The following is a 17,451-nucleotide window of genomic DNA, read 5'->3' as shown; positions in this document are numbered from 1 at the left end:
TGTGGACGCCTCTCTCTGCTCCCTCCATTTCTCTTTTTGACCCTAATTCTAAATTCTGGGAGAGTCTAAAGCTGAGCCAGATGCCGATCCAGGATGTGAGTTCAGGAGCAGACTCCCTGGGTTCAAATCCTGGAAGCTCATGAAGCAGCATGTAAGTCCGAGCAAAAAAGACCGAACGGCTGTTCCTTTTAGAGTGGGGATGCGACTCAGTGAGCCATCACATAAATCTCCTGAATGTTCCACTACTTACCTGGCAGCTTGTCACACTTTAAACTTGCAGGTTACTGTGATACTAGAAGAGATGCTACCAGTATTTCAAATATGAGCAGGTGGGCAGGTTTCAGTGGAGGACTAGGAGAAAAGGCCCGATGACCTGTTGACGAAAGTCTGGCACCCAACACTCGGTGGTTCATAACAGAGACTATCTGACTCTCTGCTTTGGGTATGTCATCCAGAGGGACCAGTCCCTGGCGGAGACTACGATGTTTGGAGAAGTCGAGCCCAGAGAGAGAAAGACCCTCAGTGAGTGGATCGGTGCCAATGCATTTGGTGACTATAAGATGACACAGATCATTGGGAATGAGGTGGAGTGCGGAGTGGGGACCCAAAGCCCATCTGTAGGCAACTGGGCATCCTCTTACAGAAGGTTCTCAGGGAGGAGATAAGCCAGTCAGGGTACAATATAGCACTGATGAAACATACAATTTTCCTCTTGTTCTTTAATGATTCCTTCCCCCCACTATCATGACCCCATTTCTACCTTACAAATCAGGCTAAACCAGAGCATGTGCATGGGTATAGATAAGAGCTGGAGACACAGGAAATCCATGACAGATAAACCCCTCAGGACCAACATTGATAGTAGTCATGCCAGGAGGATGAGGGTAAGGTGGGGGAGAAAGGGGGAACCCATCACAACGACCTACCGATAAGCCCCTCCCAGGGGGATGGATAATAGAAAAGTGGGTGAAGGGAGACATCAGCCAGTAGAAGACATGAGAAAATAATTATAAATTATGAGGGAGGGAGGAGAAAAATGAGAAGTTAATATCAAGGGCTCAAGAGAAAGAAAATATTTTGAAAATGATGATGGCAACAAATGCATAAATGTGCTTAACACAATGTATGTATGTATGGATTATAAGAGTTGTACAAGCCCCCAAAAATGATAAAAAAAAGAAAAAGGATGACACAGGATTGTCGGGGTCAGCTAGAGGTCTGAATGGCCTCTCCCAAATTGCCTCATGTGACCTGTTCCACAGGAGTTTGGGATGCCTCATCACAACACCGCCTCACATGATAATGAGGTATGTAAACCATGGAGTATGAGACCCAACCTTGTACTTGAATAAGACCAATCAGGATGCACAAATAAGGGACAATGGGAAAGCAAGATAGGAACTGAGATGAGCCAATGGGGTCTTGCCACCTGTGTTAGGCTGGGTTGACTAGAGAAATAAATCCAGGGACACTCATATATAATATATGTAAGGAAGAACTTTAGATATCAAGAAAACATCCCAGCCCAGTCCAACTCAAGTCCATATATCTGATACTAGTCCATAAGTCCCTCTTCAGACTCACTGAGCCACATGCAATGATGCAGAACGCAGGAACATCACCGGCTAGTGGGTGCAAAGTCCTGTGGACCCAATGGCAGTGAAGGTATCTCAAGGCTCTGGCAGCAACCAGAGTCCACCAGCAGCAGGAAGTGAAGGCCAAGAAAGAGCAGTGAGGCTCCCAGGACCCTCCTTATGAGAAAGCCACACCCAGTAGGAGGTACCATTAGGCTGTGACCTCATTGACAGGCTAGACTCCACCCTTACACTTTTATATCTTCAAGTTGACCCAGAAGTATGTAACTACCACACCAGCCAACCCCTCTAAGAACTAATGCTGTACCCTTAGTGAGGCTCTTCCTCAGATTATGAGGGGACCCACTTCGTGACTGAAGCATACTTTACTTTTGAAATCTTTGCTCCGTTCACTGTCTTGTCATACTGTTTGGTCTTGATGTCTTGTGTGTGTGGCTCCTTCTGATGTGGCACAAACCACTCAGAGACACTTGCTAGCTTCCTTCTTTTCAGAGGAAGAAAAGCCAGGCGCATCAGTTTTGGGCACGTAACCAGGCCCAGGAGACATTTTGTTCTGATGTACAGAAGGTCTCCATAAGTCAGAGTCCACTTCTGAGCAGCTGTCCGTCTGTCTGCCTGCTTGCCTGTCTACCTGCCTACCTACTTATCTTAGAAGTCTCCCAGAACATAGGAAGCCCTCCATCATCATTATTTATTATTATTATATTCCCCAATGAGCTCTATGCTAGAGGCCGTTGAATGGGTTCTCTAGACTGGCTTTGCAATGGTGATGGACAGGGTCAGCCATAGCTTCAAGGCCTACCTTGGCCACGCCCTGCCCGTCTGTACAGCTTTCAGCGAGCTGCTTAGCTTCTCATACCAAAGTGGAGCTACTGATGTGGACTCTGCTATCCGAGCCGTGCTAACCCATGGCCAGGGCCCAGGGAACGGAAAGCCATGACCACTAGCTGTGCTGGTAGGTGCTTGCACCTGGTCAGCTGCCTGGAATCTGAGGCATGAGTAAGTCTCATGCGGTGGTCATGGAAGAGCCACTGATGCCCATGTCCTTGGGAATCTCTGAACTTGAATGAAATTGAGCGTTAGGGATACAGGAAGTGGAATGCAATGGAAGGCCCTGGCATAAAGTGCAGATCCTCCTTAGGCTACCAATGGATTTGGGGAGGGGAGGGCTGCTTCTCCTCAACCACTCAGGGAGGTGGAAATCCATTGCTATTTTCCACAATGGGCTTTGTTATTTCTATATCACTCTGTTTGTTTATTGAAGAGGTATTTGACAGAAGTATACTCAGCAGAGCACATCAGCGGGGATGGTGTTTTACCAGCAAATAAATTAGAATCATGGAGTTAGCGAAGGCTTAACTAAGTACATGGCATAAATATGTCACTTGGCCATTATGAATTCATTCCTGTATAGGGATCCTTAATGCATCTCTCTCAAACCCATAAATGAAATGCTCCTTTTATATCAGGCGTGGATTTTAATTACAAGCAGCAAAAAGGTCTGCACATCTTCAAGGAGCCGCGGCAAGCCCAGACCATCCTTGGTGACAGCCCTGTGCTGGGGACTTCACATTTGCTGTGTGAACAGCAAGAGAGCAGAGCGCAGCCCAAAGAGCAGGACCAGGCGGTCCCCAGTGGCCTGGCCCTTAAAGAGGGTGGGGGGTAAGTTCCAGAGACCTGCAGACCTCAGAAGAAATGCTTGACTGCCCTGGGGCCTAGTACAGCACTATCACATATAGAACCACAGTGTGCTTGGCCCACCCAGGCCCGCGGCTGGCCCTTCTCCTTCCTTCCTTCCTTCTTCAGCCCAGCTTCTGGCTCTCCTTTCTAGAGGTGGTGGTGGTGGTGGTGGTGGTGTGTGTGTGTCAGCATGAAGGCAGTGGGGCAGGGCTGCCTAAGGCCTTGGGGCTCAGCCAAGGCACATCAGGGGAATAAGGGTCCGGGATGGGGATGAGGGGAGTACCCCCTCCCCGCCCCACTGGGAGCCAAGACAAGCATTTCCAGGGTGCTTTTGATTGGCACGTCTATTCCCCATTCCCCTGGGAGAAAGCTTTCTGTTTGCTCCCTGGCTTGTTGAAAGGACTCTCACCCCTTCCCACTGCCCTTTGTCTCTGCTCTCTGCTCCTGGGGAAGAAAAGAGGAAGAGGAGCCGGCATGGGCAAAGAAAGCCACGGTCACAAGTCCCACTCCCCGCCATCAATCATCCCTGGGGGGTGAGGAGGTGAGCCTGGGAGGAGCCAGAAGGGACGGGGAAGGTCCCAAGCTGCTTGTTGAAGAGCGGAGAAGGTTCCATTTCTATTCAACAATTACGTGATGGGAAAGAGCCCTTTCACAGCTTCTTACAAATAACTTGTCCTCTGAATGCAGCCGCAGGAGCCAGCTCCCTTCCCTGCTAACCCGCACCCCGGGCCGTGCATCTCCAATTGCGTGCCCGATAGCCAGCAACCTCGGAAGCCTGATTGTTATTATTACTATTTTTTTCTCGCTACCAATTTAAAATGATTGTGTGGAAGGTTCACAAGAGACGCCAGGAACTTTAGAAACCCTTCCACTAAACACCGCATCTCTGCCGTAGGTCTTTCAAGGTTCCAGGGGAGAAGATTCAGCTTCGCTCTTTGGGTTGGAAGCTGTAAGACTCATTTGCCTCACACGCATCCCCTGCCCGCCCGCACACTCCTTTTTTTTTCTTTTTCACTTCCAGATAAATTAAGAGAACTTGAAGGCTCCCAGGGAAAGAAACCAACTCCAATCAATTTCTATTACTCAACAGTTTCCTTCGTGTGTAAGAAAGCAGAAAGTTTCCCAGTAATTACCAGTTTGCCTGGAACTTTGGCGTTCTGGGGAGCCTTGATCTTAGGGGCACGAAACCCGTTCGTTGTCACACCCAGCCTTCCACAGCAGCTTTGACTCATGGCTCCTCGGTGCCGTAATGGCCCTTATCTGGTGCCCTGGTGGCGGAGTGCAGTGCACGGAGCTGCTAAGCACAACGTCGGCAGTTCAAACCCGCCAGGCTCTGGGAGAAAGATGAGGATTTTCACTCCTGCAGAGAGCTTCTGTCTTGGAAACCCACAGGGACAGTTTGACCCTGTCCTTTAAGGTCGCTCTGAGTCAGTATCAGCTCGATGGCAGTGAGTTTGTCTTGAATGGTGGCACATTGGTCCTCATTTCTGTCTTATATTTACAGACAAATGTTATAGACGTGGGTTTAATAATAGCCCTTTTGCATTTGTATGGGGTCCCTGCATGGTGACAGCAGTTGGCACTAGCCTCCAGGTTGGCAGTTCGAAGCCACCCAGTAACACCACAGGAGAAATAGAACCTTAGAAATGCATTGCTTTATGAAGAGCTCTCTCTGTCAACTGCGACCACTAAGAGTCAGAGGGACGTGGTGACAGGCTTTTTTGTTTGGTAGTGTTTGTTTTTGAATTATTGTGTGGGAAAATTTCAGAACAGAATTTGACCTTCGGGATCCTCTTGCTTACCTGTTTCTGTTTTGCGAGAGGAACGTGAATGTGGCACGACGTGTCTTATTGAAGGACATGCACCACTTTTGTGGTGGCCAATTCAACCCACGGCGGACATGCCCAGGGGCGGGCTGCAACCCCTGGACCAGTGGTAACCCGATGCAATTACTTCACCCTCCGCCATCCTTTCAATTCAATTCAACAGTGAACACCCTGGTAGGTGCCAGGCGCTGGGGGTAGAGAGAGCTGTCTCTGGTGGGTCTCGGGATGTGTGCGCTCAGGGAGGAAAAAGGACACATCCACGCAAGCTGTTTCTGGAAGAGGAAGATGGAACACAAACAAGGTGGTGGCTGTTTCTGTTTCTGGGTTGGAGCCCTAGTGCGAGGTGGGGGCCCACCAAAGGCTGGCAGTCTGCACCCAGGGCTTGCTGTGCCTCAGGAACACACAGGGGCCGTGGAGGGTTGCTATGAGTTGCAATCAATTGAACACTAACTCGTTAGGATGGTGATTCCAGGGAGCCCTGGTGGCACAGTGGTTAAGCATTTGGTGGCTAACTGAAAGATCATTAGTTCAAAGCCACCGGCAGCTCCATGGAAGAAAGATGAGACTGTCTGCTTCCACTGTGATCGCCAGCCTGGGAAACCCCGTGGGGGCAGATCTCCTCTGCCCTGTGGGGTCAGTGTGAGTGGGAATCAGGTGGACCAACCTGAGGTTGAGTTGCCTTTTCTAGGGACTCCAAGCAATGGTGTGTGGGCTGTGGGCATCCCATCCGGACCTGTGTCTCCTGGTAGCCTGGGGGCTCAGGCAGAGAGATACACATAAGCAGGGCACTTTGGGTCCAGGCCAGCTTCCTACCTCAGAACAGTCACATGGGGGTGGCAGTGGGCAGTGTGGCAGGAAGACCAGGTCTGAGAGGAGAGAAGGAGTGGCAGAGAAAGGAGGTGTACACATATGGGCGTGGAATCTTATTGTCTGTTCACTGAATACAAGCACCACGTTGAGAGGAAGCATCTGTGTGTGTGGGAGAGAGACTGACATCCATTTGTGTTTTTTGTGTATATATTTGCATAAAAGTCCCCTCTAGGCTGGAGGTGGGGCTGTAAAAGGGAGGAAGACCTTTGAGAAGATGGATTGGCCCAGTGACTGCGACAGTGGGCTCAGCCTAACAATTATTGTGAGGATGGGGCAGGACCAGGCACGGTCTCATTTGTTGTACATGCATGGCGTTGCTATGAGTTGGAACTTACCCAGAGGCCGTGCCACCAGCGAAGCCTACAAATAGCCACGGATGTAATTCTAGGGTCAGCCCTGGGGCTCTGGGAAGGGGGCCTTTTCCTTGCCACTAGATTGATCCGGTGACCTCAGAGCACTTTGTGAGGCTACAGACAGCGAGCCTTGTCGGGAGACTGGGACAAAATCTATGGATGCTGAATCCTGCTGCTGGAGTGTCTCCCACCCACCCCCCGCCAGAGAGAGAGAAAGAGAGAGAGAGAGAGAGAGAGAAAGAGAGAGAGAGAGAGAGAGAGAGAGAGAGAGAGAGAGAGAGAGAGACAGAGAGAGAGACAGAGAGAGAGACAGAGAGACAGAGAGAGAGAAAGAGAGAGAGAGTGAGCCCCTGGGTAGGTGCACTTGCTGAGGGCCAAGTTGAAACCTTTATAACTCACAGGCACAAAGCCTCTTAAGCCATCATTGAAAAGTCATTAGGCACCTGGCAGAAGAGCAGGGTGCAGATTGCCAAGAAAGGACACAAACCCCTGTTTTCTCTCCACAATACCTGTAATGAACTGGAAGGGCTGGGGTGGAGCTGAGAAACAGATTTCCTGCCGTAAAGAAAGTCTCTTTTCAGCCCAGTTTGCTGCAGTTCCACAATGTGTCAGAATTTACATTCCCATATTGGTTAACCATTCTTCAAGGCAATGAAATGTTTTTTATCTCTCTGACCTCAACCTTTGCCATATGGAGCTGCAAACTGTTGTGCTCCAGTCTGACAAGAGGGAGTGGAGCTAAGGGTCGGGGTGGGGGCTGGGAGGAGGGGTGGGGTGGAAAGTGCTACTTTCAGCCCCAGGACTCAATGGCACTTGGTGTGGGGTGGAGGGGTGGGGGTGGGGCTGTTCCTGACTCCCAGAAGGCCCTTCCCACAAATTCACTTAAAAAGGAAAAATGCCATTTGAGGTCTAGCTACCAAGGGTGGGGCCCACAGTCAGCTTGAGGGTCAACCCAGGGCTGTCCACTCTCTGGGGCCCAGGAGGTATGACCTTTGCAGAACAATGAGACCCAGGAGTTCCAGTCAGGGGCCAGCTCTGCTTGTTGTGAGGGTGTGGAGGAGGGCAGGGAGTCAGGCTCTCAATGTTAACCCAGACCAAACTCAAATTCACCAAAACCCAGACTTACTGGGCTGCTCTGGACTGGAGGAACTCTCCCCTGGGGCAGTCACCCTAAGTTCCCTTTGAACCTAAAGCCCAGTCGGAGGTCTCATTTCCACCAAAGAATGGATTAGCTTATAAAATAAACAATAACATCCGCGGGAATGTGCTCCTTAGCAAAATCAACTCTACGGCCAAGACCAAACGGGCAACATTTGCCCAACTGTAAAGCTCAGAAGGCAAATTGGGGGCTGGAAAACTGGAGGGAACCGGGGAGGGCAAGGTGGGAATGGGGAGGGGCCAGCACATGGAGGTGGGAGGACAGGGAACAAATGGTGTGTCATTTGTTGGATGGAAATGATTTGCTGTGAAAAACGTGCACCTAAAGCACAATAAAATATGGAGAAAAGGTGAACTCAGGCGTCCTGTCCCATATACAGGCAAATTCAGATATGGAAGATTAACTATTTGCTTTAGTGTGAACTGCTGATGAGGAAAGAAAGAGAATCATTTGACTGCTTAGATCAGGCATGGAGTGAATTGGGATGAACTCTAAGTCTTACCGATTCTTTATAAAAAGTCACAGGACAACTGGGAGGGAAGCTTGGATGAATGCCAGTGTGGGTGTCCAGTGTAAGACCCACCCTAATAACAGGCCACCGTGCCTGAAAGTCTCCGGTCGTTGTCTACCTTCCCGTAGCCTGCGGTACTGTACACATGGCTGGTGAAGACAGAGTTTCCCCCATTACCAGACACACCCCCTTACTAGCCTTTTCATCTCAATTGTATTTTTCTGTTTCTTTTCTCTCTTTTTTATTTTGGTGGGGGGTGTCCTTGATTCTGCTTACTTGCAGGGCCACGCCACCACCCCTTTCTTGGTAGATGGACATTTAAGGTGACTGACTCGGGAGGCTGTTCCAGTCTTAGGATTCTGTCTCTTTGGCCATTCATTCCGTCAACAGGTGTGTATTAAAATATTGCCATTGAAAGTGCCATGGACTACCAAAAGAACAAAAAGATCTGCCTTGGAAGAAGTATGAAGGGGTACCCCCCAAAAAAACAAAATAGCACTTGGTGGAACTTTCATAGTATAAATTTTTCACAATAAGTGAGACTTGAGCAACTTGCTCTGAGTTAGTGCACCCAGTGGCATTGCCTGGGAAGGTTCTCTCTGGTCACAGTGGATTTTTTTTATAAAACTAGTTTCACTCAAACATTGCGTTTTTGTGATGACCAATTTAAGAGAACAGCATGCTACTGTGAAATTTTGTTTCTTGCTCGGGAAAAAATACCGCAGAGTCTCTTGTGAGGTCGAATGCAGCTTACAAGGACAGTACTATGGGAAAACTCAAGTGTACAAGTGTTTTTCTTGTTTCAAAAAGGCAAAAAGTCAATTGATGACAAACCTCATTCTAGATGTTCATCAATGGATGAAAATGTCAGCTCATCGTGCATTTAGAGTTTGTTCCTCTAGGACAGACTGTTAATCAAGCTTTCTAATGAGAGTGTAACAGTGTGTGACAAAAAAGGCCTGATTTGTGGCAGATAGGGGACTGGTTTTGTCCACCACGACAATGCACCTGTTCACACAGCCAGTTTTTGGGCAAAAAACCCCCCCAAAAACAGCAGGCCTGTCTTGCCCCATAGAGTTTACTCACCTGACCTCATTCCATGCAACCTCTTTTTGTTTTTGAGAATGAAGAGGGACATGGAAGCACAGCAATTTGATGAGGTAGACGAGGTAAAGAGAAAAATGATGGAGGTGCTGTCAGCCATCCAAACAGACACGTTTGAAAATTGTTTCCAAGATTGGAGTCACAGATTTGACAAATGTATTAAGTGTAAAGGAGAGTATTTTGAAGGTGATAAGGTTGTTTTGTTAAAAAAATTAAATACATAGTCTTGGGGGGGACCTGGTTATTTTTGGGAGGTACCCCCTTGTATAGCCAGGATGCTCCTTAGAGGCACAAATGGCGAGGCTTCATCTGAATATATTATCACAAGAGACCAGTCCCTGGAAAAGGACATCATACTTGGTAAAGTAGAAAGGAAAGGAAAAGGAGGAAGCCCCTTGATTAGATGGCCTGACACAGTGGCTGCAACAATGGGCTCAAACAGAACAATTGTGAGGATGGTGCTGAACAGAGTCCTTTCTGTTGTATATAGGGTCACTCTGAACTGGATCTGATTCAACGGCACCTACCAACAGACACCAGTGCACTATGGATGCTCTGCTGGCAGACTGTTAGGTTGGGCTGCTAATTGTGAGGCCGGTGGTTGAAACCCACCAGCCACTCTGAGGGTGAAAGATGACTGTCTGCTCTGGTAATGATTTATCAGAAAACCCATGGGAACAGTTCTGCTCTGTCCTGTAGGGTTGCCACGAGTCAGAAATGACTTGGTGGCAGAGTTTATGCAAGTTGCTCAGGTCTCAGTGTTAGGTAAGCATTGGGCTTCTTAGGACAAGATCAGTTGTTCAAACCCACCAACCTCACCAAGGGAGAAGCTGACTGTTCTCATAAAGATGTATCACCCCAGATATCCTAAATGGGGCCCTATAGATGCAGAACAGACTCAGTGGCAGCAGGTCTAGATAGGCACTGCCAGCAACAATCCTTTAGATACATCAGAAAGCCTGGCTTCCATTCCTTTGTCTAAGGGATAGAGTGCTGTCGATCCTTCCCTATAGCTTCAAAGCCCTGGGTCATTATTCATCCAAGAAGCAAGTGTCTTGTGTGTAACTACTGTGCATATGGCTTCATGAGTTCTGCAGGATCTAGTTGTGTGCTGAAGTAGGCCAGATCGATCCCTAGCAGATTGCTGTCAGCCAGCGGCTGTCTGATGGAAACCCTGTGCACAGTGGAGCGTGGTCTGCTGTGATCTGTAGGGTGTCATTGACTGGAGGAGGGCTTCAGGTTTTTCTTCCTAGCCCACCTCAGTCTGGAAGCTCTTCTGAAACCTACTTAGCATCATAGTGACAGGTGGGCATGGGCTGTGCATAAAGGACATTGACCCAGAACCCAACCCAGCTCTTCTGCATGCAGGTGGATGGAACCATTTCTGCGCCCCAGATCCAACAGAACACCCATCGTCTCCTGCCCCCGCCACGACCACCATTTTCAGGAAGAAACAGCCAATGCTAACATAGAAGCCCAGGGCTCACTCAGAAACCATTTGTCATTCTCAGGAATGAGCTAAAAAACCAACCAAAAAGAAACACGGTTTCCAGTTCCATTTTCCCAGCATGCTCCTGCCTCTTCCTTGACTGCAGTGAATGTGGCTCCCGTGGCCTGCAGTGTGGAAGCTGCCTTCTTAAGAGGCGTGTTCATTAGCTCCCAGCAGGAGCACTGCCGGCGGCTCCACCTACCCCCTCTTTTTTGTTTTTTATTTCTTGCTTTCTTTCTTTCTTTTTTTTAATCTCCTTTCTGGCAGTGCTTGGCTCTGCAAACCTCCTTTTCCCTTAATTGATCAATTTTCCTGTTCAGAAATAGACATAATCAGATATATTGCTTGGTAGCCTTTCTGAGAAGGCATTAGCTCCGTCTGCTTAGACAGGCATTAGGTTCCACACCCCCGAGGGTTGCTTTTCTTTTTCAAGAAAAATTAAATGACTAAGTAAGAGGGTGTTAAAACAAAGTTGTATTACTGCCTGGCATTTAATTGAGAAACTTGCTAATGTGACATTTGAACTCTTGTTTTCCCCCTTTCCCCGAGGAATTGCTGATACTTTGCTTTAATGGCTATATAAAAATCTCAGTTTGACTCCCGGGTGGCATTAGTTGGGCTTTAAGAATGCAAATTGTTGTTTTCACTGCCTTCATTGGTCTAGTGATTCTGACAGTCACCACATCCCAGGAACGGTGCAAAGAGACTGTCTAATTCGGAGGAATTCTAACTGTGCTCCACTGGTGGTGGATGTTGACAGACTTCTAACTGTGCTCCACTGGTGGTGGATGTTGACAGACCTGGCGGTGTAGTGGTTAAGTGCTGGGCTGGGATCTTTGTGGTTGGCAGTTTGAAACCACTTGCAGGGCTGCAGGAGGAAGATTGGTCTTTCTGCACCTGCGGACAGTTGCAGTCTTGGATACCCACAAGGGATCACTATGCATCAGCACTGACTCAATGGCAGCAAATTATTATTTTTTACTATTTCATGAAGCTGCCCTGTAATGGAAGTCAGTCCTTCTGGGGGGAAAATATAATGGCAGAGTAATGAAAAATAAGCCTAGTGAGGTAGAAACCATGAAGGCTTTAGAGCAAGAGAAACCTGGGCTTGCATTTGCATTTGCGCTTCTTATTCCTCAGCTCTGTGCCAAGACCTGGCCACTTCCCAGCCTCCACTTTTACATCTCTGAGAGGTTACACTGTAGATATGGAAATCAAGGGTGCAGAAAACACAACTTAGACGAATCTCTGTGCCCTGAACTTGGTGTCTATTATAAGACCCCCTTCTGTTGAGATGGTATTAGCTGGTGGTCCTTGTTAGTTGACATTGAGCTGAGTTGGACTCACACCGTGCACAATGTTGCCCCATCACGCCTCATCCTCGCCATCCTTGGCGGGCTTGAGTCCGCTGCTGGAATCCCTGTGCATTTTGAGTGCCTCCCAACCTAGGGGACCATTTCCCACCACTCTATCAGACCGTGTTTGGTTGTAATTTATATGTTTTCATTGGTGAATTTCTGGAAGTAGGTCTCCTGCCCTTTCTAACTGATCTATCTTCGTCTGGAACTCTCCACCATGTGATCCTACTGGCATTTGAGATATTGGTGACATAGCTTCCCATGTCACAACCACAGGCAAGTCACGATAGTCCGGCAAAATGACGGAAGTGGGCAGAAGCTTCAGTGTGACCACTGATAGGACCACCCCCCTGCCACCTTTTCCTGAGGCTTGTCCTTCTTCCCAGTGCTCCTCCTACCCGGGCTTGCCTATGACCCCCTGGGACTCCCAGTGAAGTGGGACATCCAGAGAAAATCCAGCACGGTTTACTTTGGCATAAGTATGTTGCATGGCACTGACTCAAAAGGAAACAAGGATCATTGTTAATCTCAAATGCAAATTTAACTGGACGTTCTGCATTAAAAAAATAATTTTATTGGGGGCGTGTACAACTCTTATCACAATCCATCCATCCATTGTATGTCAAGCACATTTGTACATCTGTTGCCCTCATCATTCTCAAAACATTTGCTTTCTACTTGAGCCCTTGGTATCAGCTCCTCAATTTTTTTGCCCTCCCTCCCCGCCTCCCCATGAACCCTTGATAATTTATAAATTATTATTATTTTGTCGTATATTACACTGTCTGATATCTCCTTTCACTGATTTTAATGTTGTCCGTCCCCCAGGAATGAGGTTATATGTAGAGCCTTGTAATCAGTTCCCCCTTTCTACCCCACCTTCCCCCCACCCTTCCTGTATCGCTACTCTCAGCACTGGTCCTAAAGGGATCATCTGTCCTGAATTTCCTGTGTTTCAGTTCCTCTCTGTACCAGTATGCATCCTCTGGTCTAGCTGGATTTGTAAGGTAGAATTGAAATCATGATAGTGGGGGAGGAGAAAGCATTTAAGAACTAGAGGAAAGTTGTATGTTTCATCATTGCTACACTGCACCCTGACTGGCTCTTCTCCCCAGGACCCTTCTGTAAGGGGGAGGACGCTCTGTATCTTTGTTGGCTTAATTAAGCAAGTCTACATTTACTTCCTTATAATGCTCCTTTCTCCTTTCCTTTCTCATCTTGTACTTGGTTCTCCTCTTCAAGCTTGGAGCCTCCTCAAGCTATTTCTAGGTAACGGCCCTCTGGCATTAGTGAAACATTCGCTGGACTCTTTCAAAGTAGAGCCCCAACACACTCTCCTGCCCTCTGCTTCTGCTTCCCCACTTGCTGTTCATTCTCTGCAACCTGTTGTGATGATTACTACTGTCACCGCTTGACTCTCTTCTTAAATATCACAAACGCATCCCAAGTCACCTCTCCAGTACTCTGTAGATCCAATGAGACTTTTTCATCGGAGTGACCCACTGAGGATTCCTCTGACAGGCCCTGGATTCCCCAACGCTCGACCGTTAACTTGCCAGTGCCTTTCTCTAGTGGGTCCCTCTCCCTGTTCCATATTAGAAGCATTGACGTAGATCAAGTTGTCTCATTCTAGAACCGATTCTACTTGTTCCTCTTATTTGCCACCACAATCTAATCTGCGACTGGGTTTTCTGGCTGGGATGAATGTTTCTCAGCATTCTCTTCTTTATCCGATGTTACAGCATTTGATTTCCACCATTTCTCACTTGCTGGCAATGCAACATTTTGTGGGTGATGCATACGGGGCTCCCCAAAGTTCATAAAAAATAGAATTAAAAAATAGAATTAAAAGATAGTGGAAGTTTTCTGTGAACTTTTTGAAGGAGACACACCCATACCTACATACATATAGATGTATCTATATCTTTTATATAGATATCTATAGCTAAATATCTCCACACACAATATATATATCTTTCTATCCATCCATCATCTTTGTACATAAATGCATATATATGTTGATGAGCCCTGGTGGTGCTATTGGGTAAGCAATGGGCTATTAATCTCAAAGTCAGCAGTTCAAACCCACCAGCCACTCCATGGGTGAAAGTTGAGACTATCTCTTTTCTGCAAAGGTTTATTTACAGTCTCTGAACCCCTCGATCGGGCTGCTATGAGTTGGAATTGACTTGATGGCAGTGGGTTCTAGGACTTTTTTTCTTTTGAGATGTGGCTGCTGAATGCTGCTGGTTTTTTTCTGTTGTAAAGTTTAGAGGAACAGATCATGAGGTCTTTTTCCCACGAAGCCACTGGCTAGGTTTGAATCACCAACCTTTAGGTTAGAAGCTGAGAGTGAGAACTATTTTTGTTTCTTAGGGATTCTCCAGAGTTGCATTGAATTTCATCCCTGACACGCATTCATTCAGCTGGTAACTTGGGATGCCAGATGTCCACTGATGGCCGGTCCTCTTTCCCACCCTCCAGGCTCTATGGTGGCACAATGATTAAGTGCCTGGTTGCTAGGGGAAAGGAGGATGGGGTGAACCTCCATCGTGCCCCCACCCAGACCTCTGAGCAGCTCTGCTCGGTCCCAGCAGCTCACTCTGAGTCAGAACTGACTCAACGGCACCCAGCACTGACAACAGTCTCCGTAGGACCCCATGTCTCATTCTGGCCAGTGAGCAAAGGCATATACGACATGTATTGCCTTGGGCTGAGAGAGTGAGGAGCCCCTGTGCCATCCGCCCCCCCACCCATCTGTGTCTTCCCTGGCTGCTGTGAATTTGGGGGCAGAAATGTGGCCATGACAGGGCCTGGACTGCAGAGTCACCTAATGGAGGGCGGCTACCTTGAGGAGATACCCAGGCTTGCCATATTGTTAGCATGAGTGAGACAGGAGGTCTAGTTAGGCTAAGACTGGGGTGGTGTGTGCCAACAGGAGAGTCCATCCATCCCTGATCACCGCAGAGCTGCCTCAGTGCCAGGGCTCAAGCTCTGAGCTGCCCCCACCAATGGCTCCTTCCCTTTCTCCCTCAGGCAGAGGGCTTAGAACAATGCCTGGCACCCAGTACAGTGCTGCCATCAGTCAGTCCCCATGCACAGGGACGGCACAGGAAAGAGCAGAGCTGCCTTGTGAGTTTCTGAGAATGTAACTCTTTACAGGAGCAGACAGCCTCATCATTCTCCCTGAGAGCGCCTGGTGGGTAGGAACTGCTGACCTTGCAGTTTGCAGCCCAATGCGTAACCCACGACACCACCAGGGCCTGGCCACCCACTAGGCTGGTAGATGGTGTGGAGGTCAAAGCCTAGGGCATATGGTCTGTCCTTCATGGACATTGAGGGCTATTTACAGGAACGCACATGCAGTTTCTATATTGATATTATCTTTTGTGTCCCTGGAATCATTTTCTTTAGGGCACTACAGCCGTCTTGTCATCAGGAGCCATGCACAGTTCTTTTTAGCGAGTGGGAATGCCTGTCCCTTCACATCTGGCAGTTCTCCGCAGAGCTTTGCTGGCTTTCGACCCAGATACGATACTGCGGCTCCACAGCCCATTGCAGTCTCAATTCCTGGGTCTCTCCTTGAGCTAAGGCACTCTGGAGGCCTCATAGGTGACTGATAACCACAAGGCCAACAGTTCAAAACCACCAGTCATGCCGAGGGAGAAAGATGAGACTTTCTACTCCTATAAAGAGTTGCAGTCACGGAAGCCCACAGGGGGAGTTCTGCTCTGTCCTGTGGGTCACTAGGACAGCAGTACTTCTGTAGTCGCTGGACAGCTCCCTTCCCGTGGACCCAGCACCGCCGATAGAGGGCAGCTCCTACCACCATCCCTCCTGTGCCCTCCAGTGGCCACTCACACACAGTACAGATCTCCAGAGCCAGCGAAGGGCCAGCCCCTGTGTGAACCCGCAGGTTGGCAGAGCATCACCCAAGCTCCTTCTACTCTTCCTGGGCCAAGGCTATAATTCTCACTAGGGCATCTCGTACGGCTCAGGCAGGGTCTGAATCCATTGTGGAGGGACTGGTCATCACCCCAATGCCCTCCCTTGACTTAGGGCAAGGAGCCCTGGTGGGGGAATGGAGTATAAGTTGAGCTGCTACCAGAAGGTCAGCAGTTAGAAACCACCAGTCACTCCATGGGAGAAGGATGAGGGTTTCTGCTCCCGCCAAGATTTCTAGTCCCCCCCACCTCCCACCCACAAGGGCACTTCTCAGTCCTGTCCGGTTTCTAAGGGTCAGAAGAGACTGGAGGGCAGTGAGCCTTGTCTCGAGGCAAGGAGCCTTGGTGGTGAGGTGGTTAAGTCCTTGCCTGCTCACTGAAAGGTCTGTAGTTTGAACCCACTAGTCACCCCTTGGGGGAAAGATGAGGCAGCTGCTTCCATGACGAGCACCCCCTGTGCAGCAGTTCTCCTCTGCTCTGCGGGGCCGCCTGCAGCTGGGATGGACTTGAGTTGCAATCGACTCCACGGTGATGGATTCGTCTGAGGGCACAGAGACTCATTTGCATAATGAAGTCCAGGGACATCCTTCCAAACCGTGTGTGCCTTCAACTCCGGGAATGACCCTGAGGAGCTCTCATGGCGTAGTAGTTACATATTGGGCTGCTAACCTCAAGGCCTGCAGTTCAAAACCACCAGCAGCTCTGAAGTAGAAAGGCCAGGCTTTCTGGGCTTGTACAGAGTGACAGTCTTGGGAACCCACAGGGGCAGTTCTACCCTGTCCTGCTGGGCCATTAGGTGTCGGCATCCACTTGTTGGCAGTGAGTAAGGACTCTGAGCTCTATGGATGATTTGTAATCGATGCGGTGAGACAGCTAATTGATATTATGATGTGTCATGTAGGTGTACCCTCCCCCCCACCCCCATTCATTATTACAACATGGGAGGAAATAGAGCGATTCAAAATGGAAGGATTGTAGCGGAAAGTCCTGGTCCTATGAAAAGAACCAACAGTGGCAGAGATGTCATCTACTCAATACTCTTCATATTTGGAGGCTGCTCCCAATTTTAGGCTGACTGATTCACGGGGTTCATGTTCGTTATACTTGGGGGCGGGGCGAGAGATTCCCCTCTCCGCTCCCCGTCAGCACGGCCCCTGCTCCAACTGTCAGCCTGATGCCCGAGTTGTCATTTTCTTCCAGCTGCCTCTCTCCCCAGAGCCCGCCGGAGTCTCCTTGAGGCAGCCGAAGGAGTGACAGATAGACGTGTGCAAGAGTGGGGCCATTTCAGGCAGCCACGTGAGGTGTGGAAAATGTGATTTAGAGGTATTTTTTCCCCCCAGGGGAAAATGGATTTCATTATTTTCCACCTCAGGTAAGGGGTAAACCTCTGGGCTTGACCTTGGAAGGTTGTTCGGCTGTAATAGTGCTGGCTGAAATGCTGATACGGAGTAAAACCTCATTAAATCAATATTGGTTATTCACAATCATGCTTGATTGGAAGCAACTGCTCTCCCTCCGCTGCCTGATGCACCCCCAGCCTCCCCCCGCCCTTCCCGGAGCGC

This window comes from Tenrec ecaudatus, chromosome 11 (genome assembly GCF_050624435.1).
Source record: "Tenrec ecaudatus isolate mTenEca1 chromosome 11, mTenEca1.hap1, whole genome shotgun sequence".
NCBI classification, from domain to species: Eukaryota; Metazoa; Chordata; class Mammalia; order Afrosoricida; family Tenrecidae; genus Tenrec; species Tenrec ecaudatus.
This window is presented reverse-complemented; position numbering follows the sequence as displayed.